Below are 18,694 nucleotides of genomic sequence, written 5' to 3'. Positions count from 1 at the left end.
TCTTTCCGTCTCCTCCTTCAGTGACGTGCGTCATCCGTGCCTCCTCCAATCAGAGTGCACCTTACTCCACCTGACCAATGGCGGCCGGCTTTGCAGTCAAAAAGGAAGCCACAACCCGGATTGTCGCTCTCCGATTCGTCCGCACCGACCGCAGCCTTTAGGATTGGTGGAGAGGTTCGCAGGCCCTTCAGTGTCCCCGCCCCTTTACTACAATGGGCTCGAGGGGTTCAGGAGGAAGGTGTTCTCACCCATTCATTCAACAGGAGATGGGCTCAATTTACTGTAATGGGCTGTGGGGGTACAGTGGTTGTGTCTCATGTTGAGGAAGAAGATGTTTCCTCTCATTCAACAGAAGAGGACCTATTTACTACAGAGGTTTTTTTTGTGATGCAGCTGTAGTCTCGCATAGAGCCCTGAGGCTCAGGTTTAAATCCCACTGCTCCAGTATGTGTAATAACAAACTCAATTTTTTTTCAGTCATAAGTCACACAAACTATAGTCCAACACGTCTATTTGAAATCGTACGCGCTTGGAGCGTAGCCTCTTCATCAGGTGAAGACATGGAAAACAAAACGTGCAGGAAAGAGAATTCAGATAAATGATCAGCCATGGATGGTGATGAAAGACAGAGCTTCTCAACAGTCAATTGCCTATTTCCATTCCTATTTCTGATCTTCTTAGTACATGACAAGTTGTATATTTTCCAAACATTAATTTTATTTCCATGGTTTAAAAATGAATATTTAAGAATGGTCAGTTTATTCTTTCTCACTTGAGCACATTGTGACCCACAACTATTTAGATACCACTGCTAATATCATAGCCCCTCTCATGAGATATCAGGGGAACAATTCATGAACAAAATTTGACACCGAGTCACTCGAGTAGACACTTGAACAGAGAAAGTGCCCAACAGATATTGGGAATCTAAAGGTTATTGAAGTGAAATGTTAAGAGCAGGTGAACACCTCCAATAAGGGAACTCACCTGACTGACCTAATTATAATCACCCACAGTATCCAGTACTACTCTTCACCGAACATGGATTACTTTCCTTTTCAGTTTAATGATCCAACTATCTTTTGAATGCCATAATTGAATCTGACTCCAACACTCTCTCTCACAGACCATTCCAAAGGTCGAAGATTTTCAATCATTAATGACATATGTTCTGGATCTCTTCCAAAACACAATTCATATGGATCTTGCTTCAAATCATTTGCAGTAAGTTCTTCACATGGACAAATTTGCAGCTTAGAGCATTTGTTTAAATGTTATATCATATTAGGGTGGCACAGTGCTTGGCATTGCTACCTCACAGCACTAGGGACCCAGGTTCAATTCCAGGCTCAGGTGAGTGTCTGTGTGGAGTTTACATGTTCTCCCTGTTTCCTTCCACAGTCTGTTTCCTTCCATGGGTTTCCTTCCACAGTCCAAAGATGTGCAGGTTAGGTGGATTGACCATGCGAAATTGCTCTGTGATGTGTAGGTTATGTAGATTAGTCATACTAAATGCAGGAGAACAGGATGATCCTGGGTGGGATGCTCTTTGGTGTGTCAGTGCAGGTTCAATGGGACAAATGGCCTCTTTCTGCACTGTAGGGATTTTATGTATCTCTGTCTGATTTCTTGCACATGCGACTTTCTAAAAGGGATATTTTACTGTCATGTTCAGTACTGCAGTCTCTATATTTTCATGCATACCTCTAAATTAGGTTTGAATGAAATCCCCCATTTCACTGTATTTTAGCTACCATTCCCCCCCACCCCTTCCATTCCTTATTCATTTTTCCATTTCCTGTGTTATGATCCCCTCCTCTTTATATATATTATTGTAGACAGGCTAAATCTAGTTACCATGTCTCCAAAGTATGAGATGAAAATCCTTTTTTTCCTGATCCCATAATTTGGTGAGTCCATTACTACAGCTTGTGAAGGTCTCTTGCCAAAGAGAACTCTTAATCCTGCATCCTTCGGTAGGATTATATTAGGATATCTGGTCAGCATGGATGAGTTGGATTAAATGGTTTGTTTCCGTTCTGTGCATCTCTATGACTATGACTATCAAATAAGGGCCAGGAGCAGGCAGGTGGGACTAGTTTAGTTGGGGATCATGTCCTGAATGGTCTGTTTCCAGGCTGTATGACTACACAGCCTCAAATGAATGGGGATCAATCCCAAAGAGATATTAAAGGTCTCGAGCACCACCTTAGGCACATGTGTGGACACCTTCCAGATAATTGAGAGCAGTGGGGCACTGTGAAGTTCAGTACATCAGTTAGCCAGCAAGTTCTCTTCGGGAGACTTGTCTCGAGAAAGGAAGCGGTTTCCTGTCCCATCACCTGGACTGTGGATCAATTTGGAGCAGGTCCTATATCTCTGACAACATAGGTGGACAGAGTCGAGAGTGTGGTGCGGGAAAAGCACAGCAGGTCAGGCAGCATCCAAGGAGCAGGAGAATTGACATTTAGGGCATAAACCCTTCATCAGCAATGAGGCTTGTGGGCCGGGAGCGGTGAGAGATAAATGGAAGGGGGGGGGTGGTGTTGGTGAGAAGGTAGCTGAGAATGCGATAAGCAGATGAAGACGATTGGTCGGAGAGGAGGGTGGGGCGGATAGATGGGAAAGGTGATGGACAGGTCAGGAGGGCGAGTGGAGGCTTGGGGCTGTGATAAGGTGGGGGGGGCGGAAGAGGAAGGGAAGGAGGATACATGAGGAAACTTTTGAATTTCACATTGATCCCACGTGGTTGCAGGGTCCCAAGGTGGAATAAGAGGTGTTCTTCCTCCAGGCGTCAGGTGGTAAGGGTTTGGCGATGGAGACAGCCCAGGACCTCAATGATCTTGATGAAATGGGAGGGGGAGTTGAAGTGTTCAGCCACAGGGCAGCTAGGTTTGTGGGTGTGGGTGTCCCAGAGAGGTTCTCTGAAACAATCCACAAGTTGGCGTCCTGTCTCTCCGACGTAGAGAAGACCACATTGGATGCAATGGATACAGTGGATGACACTGGTGGAGGTAGAGGTAAATTTCTGTCAGATGTGGAAAGATCCTTTGGGGCCTTGAATGGAGGTGAGAGGAGTGGTATGGACACATGTTTTACACTTCCTGTGGTGGCGGGGAAGGGGCCGGGAGTGGGGTGTGGGCTGGTTGTGGGTGCATGGACCTGACGAGGGAGTCGCAGAGGAAATGGCCTCTCTGGAATATTGGTAGGGGTGGGGAGAGAAAAATATACCTGGTGATGGGGTCCGTTTGTAGGTAGCAGAGGCTGATGTGATGTATCCGGAGGTTGGTGGGGTGGAAGGTGAGGATGGTTGGGGGTGGGTTCTGTCCTTGTTCCGTTGGGAGGGGTGGGGTTCAAGGGCGGTGTTGCAGGATGTGGAGGAGATGTGCTGGAGGGCATTGTCGACCACGTGGGAAGAGAAATTGCGAACTTGGAAGGAGGAGGCCCTCTGGGATTTTCTAGGTGGAATTGGTCATCCTGGGAACAGATGCGGCGGAGGAATTGGGAATAAGGGATTGCGTTTTTACAGGAGGCGGGGTGGGAGGAGGCATAATCTAGGTAGCTGTGGGAGTCGGTGGGCTTGTAGTAGATGTCCACGGTTAGTCGGTCGCCAGAGATGGAGAGGTCCTGGAAAGGGAGATGGTCCAGGTGAATTTGAGGTTGGGGTGAAAGGTGTTGATAAAGATGACGAACTGTTCAAACTCCTTGTGAGAGCATGAAGTGGCACCAATATGGTCATCGATGTACTGGAGGAACAGGTGTAACTGAGGAAAATGGACTGTTCCACGTACCCGACAAAGAGGCAGGCATAGCTGGGTCCCATGCGGGTGCCCATGGCTACCCCTTTAGTTTGGTACATTGGTTTGGCTGCCGTCTGAGGTTTGTGCGGATCACTTCAGTGGGAACGTGCAGTCCCAGGCTCAGTGAGCAGCACTGCAAGCAAAGCTCACAGAATCCTACAGGGAAACAGGCCCTTCAACCCAACAAGTCCTTACCGACCCTCTGAAGAGTAACCCACCCAGACCCATTCCCCTGCCCCATTAGTCTACATTACCCCCTAAACAATACACTGCACCTACACATCCCTGAACACTCTGGGACAATTTAGCTTGGCTAATTCACTTGCTCATGTTTGGATTGTGGGAGCACCCAGAGGAAACCCTTGCAGACATGGGGGGAGAATGTGCATACTCCACAAAGATAGTCACCCTGAGGGTGGAATCGACCCCCGGTCCTGGCGATGTGACACAGTGGCACTAATCACTGAGCTACTGTGCCGCCCGTGAGCCAACCTGGGGTTGGGGGAAGATGGGAGGGGTGTGGGGGTGCTGTCTAGCAGAAAACAAAGAGAGCTCGCTGACGCTCCCACTGCACCCACTGTCAGAACTGTCAGGAGGTTCAGTCCTGGGGGTGACCCACATCAGCGTCGCTGGCGGAATCTGCTGGTGCCCCCTCTGGTGTCTCTGCAAGTTACTGGATGACATGAACCTCCATCTGCATTTGGGGCAGGCAAACGGCCTCTCCCCGGTGTGGACCCGCTGGTGCCTCAGCAGGTTGGAGGCCTGGGTAAAGCCCTTCCTGCACTCAGGGCAGCTGAATGGTCTCTCCCCCGTGTGAACCCGCTAGTGGTCCAGCAAGTCAGAGGAGCGTTTAAAGCTCTTCCTGCACTCAGGGCAGGGGAACGGCCTCTCCCCGGTGTGGATGTGCTGGTGCCTCAGCAGGGCAGAGGAATTACCGAAGGCCTTCCCACACTCAGGGCAGCTGAAGGGCCTCTCCCCAGTGTGGACCCACCGGTGGGCCAGCAGGGTCGAGGATTTGCTGAAGGACTTCCCGCACTCAGGGCAGGGGAAGGATCTCACCCCAGTGTGGACCCGCTGGTGGGCCACGAGGGTAGAGGCGTGGGCAAAGCTCTTCTCACACTCGGGGCAGGAGAATGGACTCTCCGTTGTGTGGACCCACAAGTGGACCATCAGGTTGGAGGAGCGGGTAAAACCCTTCCCGCACTCTGGGCAGGGGAATGGCCTCTCCCCAGTGTGACTACGCCGATGAGTCTCCAGGGCAGACGGGAAACTGAAGCATTTCCCACAGTCGCCACACTTCCACGGTTTCTCCATGGTGCAGGATTCCTCGGGTTTCTCCATGGATGAAGCTTCAACCGCACACAAACGTGTGTACAGCCCCTGCTTTGTGTGAATTCCTCTTTCCAGATCTCCACATCCTGCAACACTGCTGTTCGTGCTACATTCCCTGAGAGACCATCACCCCCTACATTTTCCAAAACAGCAGACTTGTTTGAAATGGGGACAGCCACAGAAGACTCCTGCACTACCTGCCTACCCCCCCTACCTTTCCTGGAGTTAACCCATCTCCCTGACTGTAGCTGCGGCTTTTCTCCCTTCCTATAACTGCCAAACCATCATAGCCCCAGGTCTTGTAAATTCCTCATTACCTCGAACTGTTGCTGCCACTTATCCACGCAATCCAATAGGATTTGTAAGCAAACACACTTACTGCAGACATAATCACCAGTAACATGGATACTCTCCCTAATCTCCCACATCTGACAGGAAGAGCATATCACTCTCATAAAGGTTACCTTTGCTCCTTCACAATCTACAGACCCAGAAAATAGTACTGTCTTTTTGCTCTAAAAAAAGTGCTCCGGGCTAACACAGTGCTTGTGGTTTATATTTTTAAAATTTAATCAAGAGACAGATGTCAGTAAAACATATAATCAAGAAAGAATCCACTCCATTCACGACTGCAGACTTACAGCTGGGTTACACGTTAAAGACTATACACTTCTCTGTTCCTGTTCTGTGAGCTCCCCCACACAGGTTCCTCCATGGTCAGCTGTGAATTTTGCTGTTCATTAACCTTTCCCAGATGCACTGCAATGTCCAGTAACTGTGCAGATTCACTGCAGTGTAAATTTCTTTTTCTCTCTCCCTCGTTTGGACTCCTTATCCATGCCCCTTATAAACCTCTACAAGGTCATCTCTCAGCCTCCTACGCTCCAGGAAAACAGCCGCTGTCTTTTCAGCCTCTCCCTATAACTCAAACCCTCCAACTCTGGCAACAGCCTTGTAAATCATTTCCAAACACTTATAAAGTTTCACAACATCTTTCTAACATAGGAGACCAGAGCTGAATGCAGTATTCCAAAAGTGGCCTAACTAATGTCATGTACAGCCATAACATGACTCCCAACTCCTGTACTCAATGCTCTGCTCAATAAAGGCAAGTGCCCCCAAACGCCTTCTTCACTACCGTGTCTAGCTGTGACTCCACATTCACAGAACTACTCATCTGAACTCCATGGTCTCTTGATGCAGGAACACTCCCCACGGCCTTCCCATTAAGTGCCCTGCCCTGATGTGCCTTTCCGAAACGCAACACCTCACATTTATCTAAATGAAACTTTATCTGCCACTCCTCGGCCCATCAGCCCATCCATTCAATTCTAATTTAGATTGAACTTTCTTTCCTCTCTTATTTCCTAAACGCTGAAAATCTCCATCCCCACATCCTCCCTCCATTCTCACTTTGCTGAACCTAACCCGTGCTGTACTCATCCTGAAGTGTCTGGTTTACGCTGATTTACAGGCCCATGCCTGGGGGATCTAACTGAAACATACAGAATACTGATTGGCCTGGACAGGGTGGATGTTGGGAAGATGGTTCCATTGGTAGGAGAGACTAGGTCCCAAGGGCACAGCCTTAGAGTAAAGGGAAGACCTTTGAGAACACAGATAAAGGGGAAACCTTTGTAGCCAGAGAGTGTGAAATCTATGGAATTCATTGCCACAGAGGCTGTGTTAGGCAAGTCACTGAGTATATTCAAGACAGAGATAAATAGGTTCTTGTGCATCAAGGATATTGAAGGTTGTGGGGAGAAAGCAAGAGAATGGGGTTGAGAAACCTGTCAGCCATGATCGAATAGTGGAGCAGACCTGATGGGCTGAATGGCCTAATTTTTGCTCCTAGGTCTTATGGTCTCTTGCTGTCCTGGACATAGTAAGAGAGAACTGGGAGCAGGAGTAGGCCATTTGGTCTTTCAAGCCTGCACCAACATTGAACTGGATATGAATATACCTACATCTTGGTGGATAGGCTGGGACCTTTTTCACTGGAGCATAGGAGGCTGAGAGGTGATCTTATCAAGCTTTATAAAGTCATGAGGGGTATAGATGAGGTGAATGATGGGTGTCCTTTCCTTAGAGTGTGGGTTTCAAGGTTAGGGAGCAAATTTTGAAGGTGAGTGGAGAAAGATTTTAAAAAGACAGGAGGGACATCTTTGTTTTCCCATAGAGAATGGTTTGTGTGTGGAATGTCCAGAGGAAGCGGGGGATGCAGGTACAGTTACGTTTAAAAGTCATTTGGATAAGGACATGAATGGGAAAGGTTTGGAGGTGTTATGGACTAGGCCAGACCACTCAAAACATGCTTAAGCAGGCAGCACAGACCGTAACTTTGCTATTTGTTTCAGTAAGTGCACAGTGAATATTACCCAGAGTAAGTTAGCTAGGTTGACTACCAGGTTTTAAAACCGATAAATGTATTCACAAGAATACAGAATGAAACACAAAGAACAGAATATAGAGTACCCACAGAACTCAGTCTGTCTAAACTAGACTTAATTATGCTGTTCCAAATGTACACAACAGTCCCAATAAACAAACCCCTTAAACATACAGTAAAACTGAAACAGAGACTGACAGGTCGAAGTTAGAAGGGCAGAAGGAGAGAGAGTTTAACAACCTTTCTCCACACAGTCCACTGCTGAACTCACTCAAAGAAGGCCTCAGCTTTCATGACAGATCACTCGTCTTTCATTATGCAGGTCACTTCAAAAACATAAAAGCTTGGGCTTAAAGTCTCATCTGTTGACGTATAAACAAAAAAGCCGACCAATACCCTTTTCATTTCTGTACTAAACCATCCGTTTTGGAGCCCGGTGCCGTTTTACCACCACTCTGAAAAAAACCAAGGACACAGTATCCTTGAGAAGAAGGACCAGCTTTTAGCAAAAGGACCAGCTTTGTGACAGAGGGATATAGGCCAAACACTGGCAGATGGGATTAGTTTAGTGTGCGAACATAGCATGGACTAGTTGGACTGAAGGGTCTATTTCGGTGCTGTATGATTCTGTAATGGTCTCAAAACCACTTTCTTGCCTTCCCCTATAACCATCCACTTCTTTGTTGTTCAAAAGTCAGATGACCTCAGCCTTGAATATATTCAATGAACCCCCCTAATTACAGGAAGTCATCCCCATTTTTGAACTCAATTCCTATTGCCTTGCTGACTGCTTGCTGCACCTGTCTGACAACTGGTGCAGAAGGACGCTGATGTCCCTTTGTACATCCACACATCATTCCTGATGAAGGGCTCATGCTCAAAACGTCGACTCCCCTGCTCCTTGGATGCTGCCTGACCTGCTGTGTTTTTCAACCACCACACTTGACTCTGACGCAGCTGCCACCCCCACGCTGATTGATGATGTCACTTCTGCCCCCATCATGGCCACTCCCACAACCACTTCCGCCCCTCACAATTCCTCATGCATCACACGTGACATCACTTCCGCCCCTCACATCATCGCTGATGTCACACGCTCAGTGACTGCCGCCACCCATCCCGCCGTGTCTGCCACCACTTCCGCCCCCACCAACGCCACTCACCTGCATTCTGCTGACACGCCCCCCACAGATCCCACTGTCACCATTCCCGACCCCCAGAATCCTGAGGGGAACACCACCCCTGCTCCTGACTCCACCCCCATTCCCTCCACCATCACACCCACTCCAGTTACTGGCTTCGCCCCCGCTCCCAGCTCCACACCCACACCCGATCCCAGCTCCCAGCCCTGCTGAGTTTTCACCATCCCTCTAGACCTTCCCCTCACTGAGGACGAACGATCAGTCCTCAGCAAAGGACTCACCTTCATCCCCCTCTGTCCACGCATCAATGAATTTAATACACGCCATGACGCTGAACACTTCTTCCGCCGCCTCCGAGCTTACTTTCACAATCAGGACTCCCGACCACCTTCTGAGGACCCCTTCGCCCACCTCCAACACACTGCACCAACCTTGACCCCCCACGCTGGCCTATTACCTGCCCTCAACTTCTTCATTTCCAACTGCCGCCGGGACATTAACTGCCTCAACCTGTCTACCCCCCTCCCACACTACTACCTCTCACCCTAAACGTGAAGCCCTCCAATCCATCTGCTCCAATCCCAACCTCACCATCAAGCCAGCAGATAAAGGGGGCGCAGTGGTAGTCTGGCGCACTGACCTCTACACCGCTGAAGCCAGACCCCAACTCGAGGACACCTCTTCCTACCGCCCCCTTGATCATGACCCCAACCCCCCCATCACCAAACCATCATCTCCCAGACCATACAGAACCTCATCACCTCAGGGGATCTCCCACCCACAGCTTCCAACCTCATAGTCCGGGAACTCCGCATTGCCCGGTTCTACCTCCTTCCCAAGATCCACAAGCCTGACCACCCTGGCCGACCCATTGTCTCGGAGAAAGTGAGGACTGCAGATACTGGAGATCGGAGCTGAAAATGTGTTGCTGGAAAAGCGCAGGTCAGGCAGCATCCAAGGAGCAGGGGAATCGACGTTTTGGGCATGAGCTCGATGAGGCTGAAGAAGGGCTCATGCCCGAAACGTCGATTCTCCTGCTCCTTGGATGCTGCCTGACCTACTGCACTTTTCCAGCGACCCATTGTCTCAGCATGCTCCTGCCCCACTGAACTCATCTCTACCTACCTCGACACTCTCCTATCCCCCCTAGTCCAGGAACTCCCCACATACGTTCGAGACACCACCCACACCCTCCACCTCCTCCAAGACTTCCATTTCCCAGGTCCCCAACACCTCACCTTCACCATGGATATCCAATCCCTCTACACCTCCATCCGCCATGACCAGGGCCTCCAAGCCCTCCGTTTTTTCCTCTCCCGACGTTCCCGACAGTACCCTTCCACTGACACTCTCATTCGTTTGGCCGAACTGGTCCTCACCCTTAACAATTTCTCCTTCGAATCCTCCCACTTCCTCCAGACCAAAGGGGTAGCCACGGGCACATGTATGTGCCCCAGCTATGCCTGTCTCTTTGTTGGCTACGTAGAACAGTTGACCTTCCGTAGTTACACCGGCACCACTCCCCACCTCTTCCTCCCCTACATTGATGACTGCATTGGCGCCACCTCGTGCTCCCGCGAGGAGGTTGAGCAATTCATCAACTTCACCAACACATTCCACCCTGACGTTAAATTTACCTGACCATCTCTGACACCACCCTCCCCTTCCTGGACCTCTCCATCTCCATTAATGACGACCGACTTGACACTGATTTTTTTTACAAACCCACCAACTCCCACAGCTACCTGGATTACACCTCTTCCCACCTTACCTCTTGCAAAAATGCCATCCTGTATTCCCAATTCTTCCGCCTCCGCTGTATCTGCTCCCAGGAGGACCAGTTCCACCACAGAACACACCAGATGGCCTCCTTCTTTAGAGACCGCAATTTCCCTTCCCACGTGGTTAAAGATGCCCTCCAACGCATCTCGTCCACATCCCACACCTCCGCCCTCAGACTCCACCCCTCCAACCATAACAAGGACAGACGCCCCTGGTGCTCACTTTCCACCCTACCAACCTTCGCATAAACCACATCATCCACCGACATTTCCGCCAACTCCAAAAATACCCCACCACCAGGGATATATTTCCCTCCCCACCCCTTTCCGCCTTCCGCAAAGACCGTTCCCTCCGTGACTACCTGATAAGTTCCACGCCCCCCTACAACCCACCCTCCCATCCTGGCACGTTCCCCTGCCACCACAGGAACTACAAAACCTTCGCCCACACCTCCTCCCTCACCTCCATCCAAGGCCCTAAAGGAGCCTTCCGCATCCATCAAAGTTTTACCTGCACATCCACTAATATCATTTATTGTATCCGTTGCTTCAGATGTGGTCACCTGTACATTGGGGAGACTGGACGCCTCCTAGAGAGTGCTTTAGGAAACACCTCCGGGACATCCGCACCAATCAACCACACTGCCCTGTGGCCTAACATTTCAACTCCCCCTCCCACTCTGCCGAGGACATGGAGGTCCTGGGCCTCCTTCACCGCCGTTCCCTCACCACCAGATGCCTGGAGGAGGAACGCCTCATCTTCCGCTTCAGAACACTTCAACCCCAATGTGGCCTTCTCCAGTTTCCTCATTTCCCCCACCTCCACCTCACTCTAGTTCCAAACTTCCAGCTCAGCACTGTCCCCATGACTTGTCCTACCTGCCTATCTTATTTTTCACCTATCCACTCCACCCTCCCTATCACCTTCATCCCCTCCACCCACCCTATCACCTTCATCCCCTCCCCCACTCACCTATTGTACTCTACACTACTTTCTCCCCACCCCCACCCTCCTCTAGCTTATCTCTCCACGCTTCTGGCTCTCTGCCGTTATTCCTGATGAAGGGCTTTTGCCCGAAACGTCGATTTCAATGCTCCTCGGATGCTGCCTGAACTGCTGAGCTCTTCCAGCACTACTAATCCAGAATCTGATCTCCAGCATCTGCAATCCTCTTTCTCCACATACCAATATATTATCATTTAAACCATGCACCTCCTTTTTGCCTTTTGTAAAGCAAGAGGCTTTAACTTTACATTGTGGTACTGCATTTGCTGTGCGTTTGCCAATTGAGACACAGACCTGGACCAACTTTTCCAGAGTCTGTCCCCTCCCTGGATTCACTCCCTTTCCCTTCAGTTCGTGCAAGTCAGCAACTGAATCCCAGAACGAAAAAGAAATGAAAAAGTGGGTGAGAAAAGAGAGTGCCGTACCCACAGATGTTGGGCAGAGTTGCAACCTGGGGTGAAGCTCAACCTTCATTCAAACAGAGAGAGGAACAGCAACCTCAGAAACTCACGGCCCAACTTCCGCATTCAGTCAAAGAGGCGGCTCTGATTGGCAGGAGGACCAGACTCCTTCCGGTTCTCCGGGTCTCATCCTTGGTCCTTCAGAAGAAAGTCAAGCGCCGTTTCCGCGGACAGCGACGAGCATGCTCAGTCCTTTTGCTGACACCGCAGTACATACGCAGTTGTTGCTGACACAGCGGCACATGCGCATTGTTGCTGACACCGCAGTACATGCGCAGTTGTCGCTGACACCGAGAAGCATGCGTAGTACGCTCTGTGGAGGTACTGGCGTTGCTGACAGATTTTAAGCGTCCAAATGTCAATAGGTGAAAAAAAGCTGCAGCCACAATTTTATTTTTCCCGGTAGCTCGACATTTTATTCCTTTTGAATTTCGTCCGGCTTTGTATGTCTTTTCCCCAGCGTAGAGGAAGTCCAAAACTAGACGGCATAGGTTAAGGGTGAGAGGGGAAAGATTTAAAACGGACCTAAGAGGTAACTTTCATGTAGAATGTGGTGTGTGTGTGGAATGAGCTGCCCAGAGGAAGTGGTGGAGGCTGGTACAATTACAACATTTGAAAGGCATCAGGGTCAGGATGGGTATCTGAATAGGAAGGTGTGAGAGAGATATGGGCGAAATGCTGTCAAATGGGTCACTAGATCAATTTAAGATATCTGGATGGCACGGGCGAGTTGGACTGAAGGATCTGTTTCTGTGCTGTATGATTCTATGCATCTATTTCAATGCAAGTTTCAGAAACATGACTGCAGCTTTTTTAAAAAATAAATTAATATGCTTTTAGATGTTAACAATGTTTCTGAATATATCATTTTAGCTGTTCTTAATTTTAAAGATCAGCCATTTCTTGCACACCCCTGTCTTCCAAGTAGAGTCATCACTATCGATTCTCTCTCTTTCCTGAGAAAGAGATACAGCAATCAAAGAGGGCACGAGAAAGCATGGGGGAATGGTAGGAGGGAGAGAGAATGGACAGGGGAGTGGGGGTAGAGAGAGAGAGAGAGGAATTGACAGGGGACAGAGGGTGGGGTGCAGAAAATGAGGGGAAGAGAGAGAAGAAGGCTGAGCACAGAGAATTGGTGGGTGCAGAGTGTGAGGAGAGCGAGTGGACGGGGACCAAATGGTTGGGGGACTGACAGCAAAAATCCCACCTTCCTCAGGACTGGTGTCAGTGTCTAATGAGGCAATCATTTCTCAATAGATGCTTGGCTAATGCCTAATGCAGTAGAATCATATAATCCCGACAGGCCATTTGGCCCATAAAATTCAGACTGACCTTCCAAACAGTATCCCAGCCAGACGCACCCGTTTTTCCTGCAGTTCCCCATGGTTAACCGACCCTCAGTTGCACATATGTGGACACTTTAGCATGGCCGATCCACCCTGAACTGCAGATATTTAGACTGTGAGAAGAAACTGGAGCACCCAGAGTTAACTCATGCAGACAGAAGGGTGAGAACGTGTTAAAGTCCACACAGACAGCTGCTCAAGAGTGGGACCGAATCCAGGTTCCTGACATTGTGAGGCAGTCATATGAACCACTGAGCCACCGTGCTGCCCCGAGATTTGATGTTCTGCTTTGTCCTAGTAGTTTCTAACTTCTCATATGCCCTCAACAGAGGCTCTCTCCTCCTGACATTGTTGGACCACACCCACTGCAACCTCCCTTTCTCACTTCTCCAGCCCAGAGCACATCAGTTCCTGAATCCTGGCACCAAACAGACACCAATGCCATCTGTGCTCCTGCTGACAACTGCAGGGAACGGAGACCATCCCTGTCACTGTTCTGTCCCTTACCACCACCTCCCCCTCCCCAATGTTGTTTTTACTCCCACTGCCCAACCAGTTAGCTCCTCCCACCTGCAACCCTCTATCAGATTCCCTTCACCTGCCAGACCTGCACTTACACCCTCCTGACCCTATCCACTGATGCAAACAAAAGGCTCTCTCCAGAAGGGAATGACCGTCTCCCGGAATAAAGTGCCTGGTTAACTTTCCCACTTTACCCTCAACATGTCTGCAGCCTGGCCTCCAGCTCCATCTCTCTGAATGAATGTCCTCCAGGATGTGTTTGCCCTGGATCACAGCATCCAGAGCGTCCCACCTTCTGCAAATTGAAAGACAAGCCCCACTCTGTTCTCTCCAGTGTGTGTTGTATAACTGATAGCCAAGTTTGGAACCCATGAGTATGGCCTCAAAAGTGACCTTGGTTTCATGTGACACTACAAGTGACCCCACTGATACAGGCTTGTACCCCATTACTCACACACTTTACCAAGCATGGTCGTATGCAAACACATGCTCTTATGCACACACACACACACACTCTCATGCACGCGCACACATCAGTTTATGGGGTGAAATTGCAATTGCAGAATTTTATTTGCAGATACATTATATTTTGCTCAAAAAGCACACAATCTTCAGGCAGTCAATCCATGTGACATGTTGTAAATCCCTACTTTGGAAACAGAACCAGTCTGACTCAAGATTGGGTTGCAGACAGACTCTAACATGAGTGAATCAGAGGGTTTTCTTTCCCCAGAAAATTATTTCATCATTAGATTCTGAACTCCAGATTTCTGACTGAATTCCAATTCCGCCAGCTGCTGTGGCAGGATTCGAACCCAGGAGTCCCGAGGAGTCCCCAGAACTGGGTTGATAGTCCAGTCAATAATGGCACTTGGCCCTTGTTCTTTCAATCACCCTGTGATGGCACATGAACTCACTGGTGCCTCCGCAGGTTGGAGGAGGAGGTGACGCCCTTCCCGCACTCAGAGCAGGTGAGCATGCTGTGCCTGGTATGGACCCGCGAGTACGTCTGCAGTCTGGAAGAATTGATGAATCCCTTCCTGTGCTTGGAGCAGGTGATTGGACATTCCCTGTTGTGGAGTCGCTGGTGAACTTCTAAAATCTCACACCATATAATCAAGAAAGAACCCACTCTATTCACTACTGCAGACGTACAGCAAGGTTACACGTTAAAAACTACGCACTAATCTGTTCCTATGCTGTGAGCTCTCCTACACATGTTCCTCCAAGATCAGCTGTGAATTTTGCTGTTTGTTAATTTTTCCAAGATGTCCAGAGATACATGATTTCAAACAGCAAAGGCAGTAACTATGCAGATTCACTGCTGTGTCCATTAGTAGTATAGGTTTCTTTCTCTCTCTCTCTCTCCCTTACAGACCATGTGCTCGCTGCCTTTAGCTGTCTTTCTCCATTTTGAAAGTGCTGTTTTGTTGATTTTTTTACTCTAAAGTTCCAAAACAATGCAACAGCATATAAAACTTTAATTGCTGCTCCTGGAATTCAAGGAAATCGCCTCCAACACTGAAAATACCTCAAAAAAGGAGCAGCTCTTACAGCCACAAATTGTCTGGTCCTCCATCTTGGATTAGTTCTTGGTGAGCATTCCCATCTCCCAGGTTACAGTTATTCAAATAATCTGCTTTTCTATTTTTGCTAGAAAAGTGGATAACCTCACATTTATCCACACTAAACTGCACCTGCCATACATTTACCCACTCACTCAGACTGTCCAAACAACATTGCATCCTCCTCACAGCTCTCCCTTCCACACAGCTTTGTGGCATCTGCAATTTGCGACATATTCCAATTAGTTCCCTCATCTAAATCACTGACACATACTGTGAATACCTGGGGTCCTAGTCCCAATCCCTGCAGTTATAAAACATCGATCTGACTGATCTCCATGACTGACCATACAAAATAGCAGATGTTCGCTTGACGTTCACAACTGACGAAGACCTGATAAGCAATTATGAACCACTGAATTACTAAATCACAGAAGCAGGCCATTCAGCCCATCATGTCCATGCAGCTCTCTAAATTAGCTTTCTGACGTTGTGCCATTTTCCTGATCCTTCCTTGGAAACTGGTACATTGCTTGTCATCAAATAATTTTCCAATGCTCTTAACTGAATCCGCTTCAACCACTGTTCCATGCGATGTCTTCCAGATCTATTTACTCACTGTGTGAAATTTCTTTCTCACATCACATTTTCTTCCTTGTAATGGATTTGAAATCTGCATTCTTATTCTCAATGCTTTTACCATGGTGAACAGTTTTTCACTGTCTTTTCTGGGTATGATTTTTCTCATAATTTTGAAAACTTATTTTGAATTTGACTTCAGAGAGCAGTCCATGAAGCCAAGCCTCATCAACAACACAGAAACAACCGAGTGTCTAAAGGCCCCTCCGTCATCACTGTGAGCCCCATAGCAACCATTGTTACCTGGGCGGCCATGCATCCCAAACCTGGTCTCTCAACATCACCATTATTGGCCCACAGTTTGGAAAACTGTGATTCTCGCTACGACTATAAAAATGAAACTTTTTTAAAAGCGGTTGTTGCTGAGAAGTTTAATCCTTTCTGTCCAGTAGGAAGTCAATGATATGTTTGAATTTGAATGACTCGGTGAATTCCTTCCCACATGTGGAGCAAGTGGATCACCGCCACTGTGTGCCTGTGGGGATTACATTCCAGGTCAAACCGGGAATTGGATCTCTTCCTACAGCCTGAACATACCTCTGGTAACACTCCAGGGGGACTGTGCTTGTGTGGCACAGGTCAGATCATTGGCTGGCTTAGTCCTACTCCTCGGATGCTGTTGGCCTGTTGTGCTTTTCCAACACCACTCTAATCTAGATTCTGGTTTCCAGCATCTGCAGTCCTTGTTTTTACACAGTACATAAGGAGGCCATTCACACTTTCATGTCTATAATAGTTCCTGAAGCACCCACCTATTCTCCACTCCTATCTCCATCATCTTGCAACTGTCCAGCATCCTCAGTAGTGTAGTGGTTAGTATCCCCATCTGTGACTCAGGAGACTGTGACTCCCCGATGGGGAGGATTTGATATTTTTATGGATGTCTTGTCGCACAGAGGTAGTAATCCTAACCCTGAATCGGGTTCAAAAGTTCACAAATATAGAGCAGAATTAGGCCATTCAGCCTATCAAGTCTGCTGCGTCATTCGATCAAGACTGCTCATCACCCCCATTTTCCTGCCTGCTCCCTTGAAAGGGTTCAGAAAAGACTTAGACTGATGTTTCCAGAGTTGGAGCATTTTGGAGAGACTTAATAGGCAGGGGCTGTTTTCCCTGGAGGTTCGGAAGGTGAGGGGTGACCTTATGGAGGTTTATAAAACAATGACGGGCATGGATAGGATAAACAGACAAGGTCTTTTTGATGGGGTGGGGGAGTCCAGAACTAGTCGGCATAGATTTAGGGTGAGAGGGGAAAGATGTAAAAGGGACCTAAGGGTCAACTTTTTCATGTAGAGGGTGTGCTTGTATGGAATGAGCTGCCAGAGGAAGTGGTGGAGGCTGGTACAATTACAGCATTTAACAGGCATCTGGATGGGTAGATGAATAGGAAGGGTTTAGAGGGATATGAGTCAAGTGCTGACAAATGGGACTAGATTAGGTTAGGATATCTTTTGGCATGGTCAAGTTGGACTGAAGAGTCTGTTTCCGTGCTGCACATCCCTATGACTCTATAACAAATGTTCAACGAAGTGGTCTGCAATTTCCCACATATGGCCTCCCTCCCATTCTGAATACAGGTGTTACATTAGCATTTTTCCAATCCAATGGAACCATAAGATCATACGACACAGGAGCAGAAATTAGGCCATTCAGTCCATCGAGTCTGCTCCACCATTCAATCATGGCTGAGATGTTTCTCAACTCCATTCTCCAGCTTTCTTCCCATAACCTTTGATCCCCTTGACAATCAGGAACATATATATATGTATATCAGTCTTAAATAAACGCAATGAATCTTTCCCATGTTAAGAGATTTTTGGAATATTGTAACTAATGAGTTCACTATCTCCGCTGCCACTTCCTTCAGGACCCCGGGTATAGGCCATCAGCACCAGTGGACTTGTCTGTCCTCAATCCAAATAGTTTGCTGTGTACCTTTACCCTCTCAAAGTTGATTGTTTAAGTTCTACCCCTTCTATAGCCTCTGACTTGCCAATTCTAATAGGAATAGTTCTGTTGTCTGCCAACGTAAAAATTGAGATCATTTCTGCCACTTCAGTGTTCCCCCATGAACTCACAGTTTTCATCTTCCAAGGTACCACACTGAGCTCAGCGACTCTGTTCCATTAGCAAACCAACAGAAGCTTTTGCTGTCCTTTTTGATATTTAGTGCGAGGTCTCTTTTGTAAGTTAACTTACCTATTTTTATTTATATTTTTTAATATCACTTTGTTTAGGTTTGAAACTTTCCTAATGTTTGACCCTTCCAGAGGTCCAGAATAACATTTCACAACAGGCTGAAAAGTTAAAAAAAACACTCCGGTGAAACTTTTTTAAATAACACCTTTCTGGAGGCTGGGGGCCGGCAAAACGATCGCCCCGCCCCCATTGTCACCGATTGGTTGGTGGCCTCCCCAGCCACGCCCCCTCAACCCGGGAGACGTCACATACCCCGCCCCTTGTGAGCTGGCGCATGTGCAGTGCAGGTCCTGCAGCGGGACTGAGGCAGTGTTCCTGAGTGTAGGAGCAGAATGGCGCCGGTGGCTGAAGTCATAACAGCCGCTGGAAAAGCTGAGCAGGTCCGGCAGCTCGTGTCGGGAGGAATGTGAGGAGGTGTTTCGGGTCCGGGGATCCTCCTTCAGAACAGGACCAGGTTTCAGGAACATCCCGGGGAGGTCGCCAGGCCCCGAGCGCCAAGACCTGGCTCCTGC

General features: G+C 48.4%; 1 protein-coding gene and 1 pseudogene across 1 annotated transcript in view; one reads left to right on the top strand and one right to left on the bottom strand.

Annotated features, from left to right (window-relative positions):
- Positions 1-18,694, top strand: part of LOC122545363 (uncharacterized) — a 227,691-nt gene that overhangs the window by 21,068 nt on the left and 187,929 nt on the right. The window lies entirely within an intron of this gene.
- Positions 62-5,114, bottom strand: LOC148143316 (uncharacterized; annotated as a pseudogene).

The sequence above is a fragment of the Chiloscyllium plagiosum genome, unplaced genomic scaffold (genome assembly GCF_037043375.1).
Source record: "Chiloscyllium plagiosum isolate Xiang-an unplaced genomic scaffold, Cpla_swu_hap1 HiC_scaffold_27, whole genome shotgun sequence".
Lineage (NCBI taxonomy): Eukaryota > Metazoa > Chordata > Chondrichthyes > Orectolobiformes > Hemiscylliidae > Chiloscyllium > Chiloscyllium plagiosum.
The sequence above is the reverse complement of the archived record's forward strand: the minus strand, read 5'-3'. Positions and strand labels throughout refer to the sequence as shown.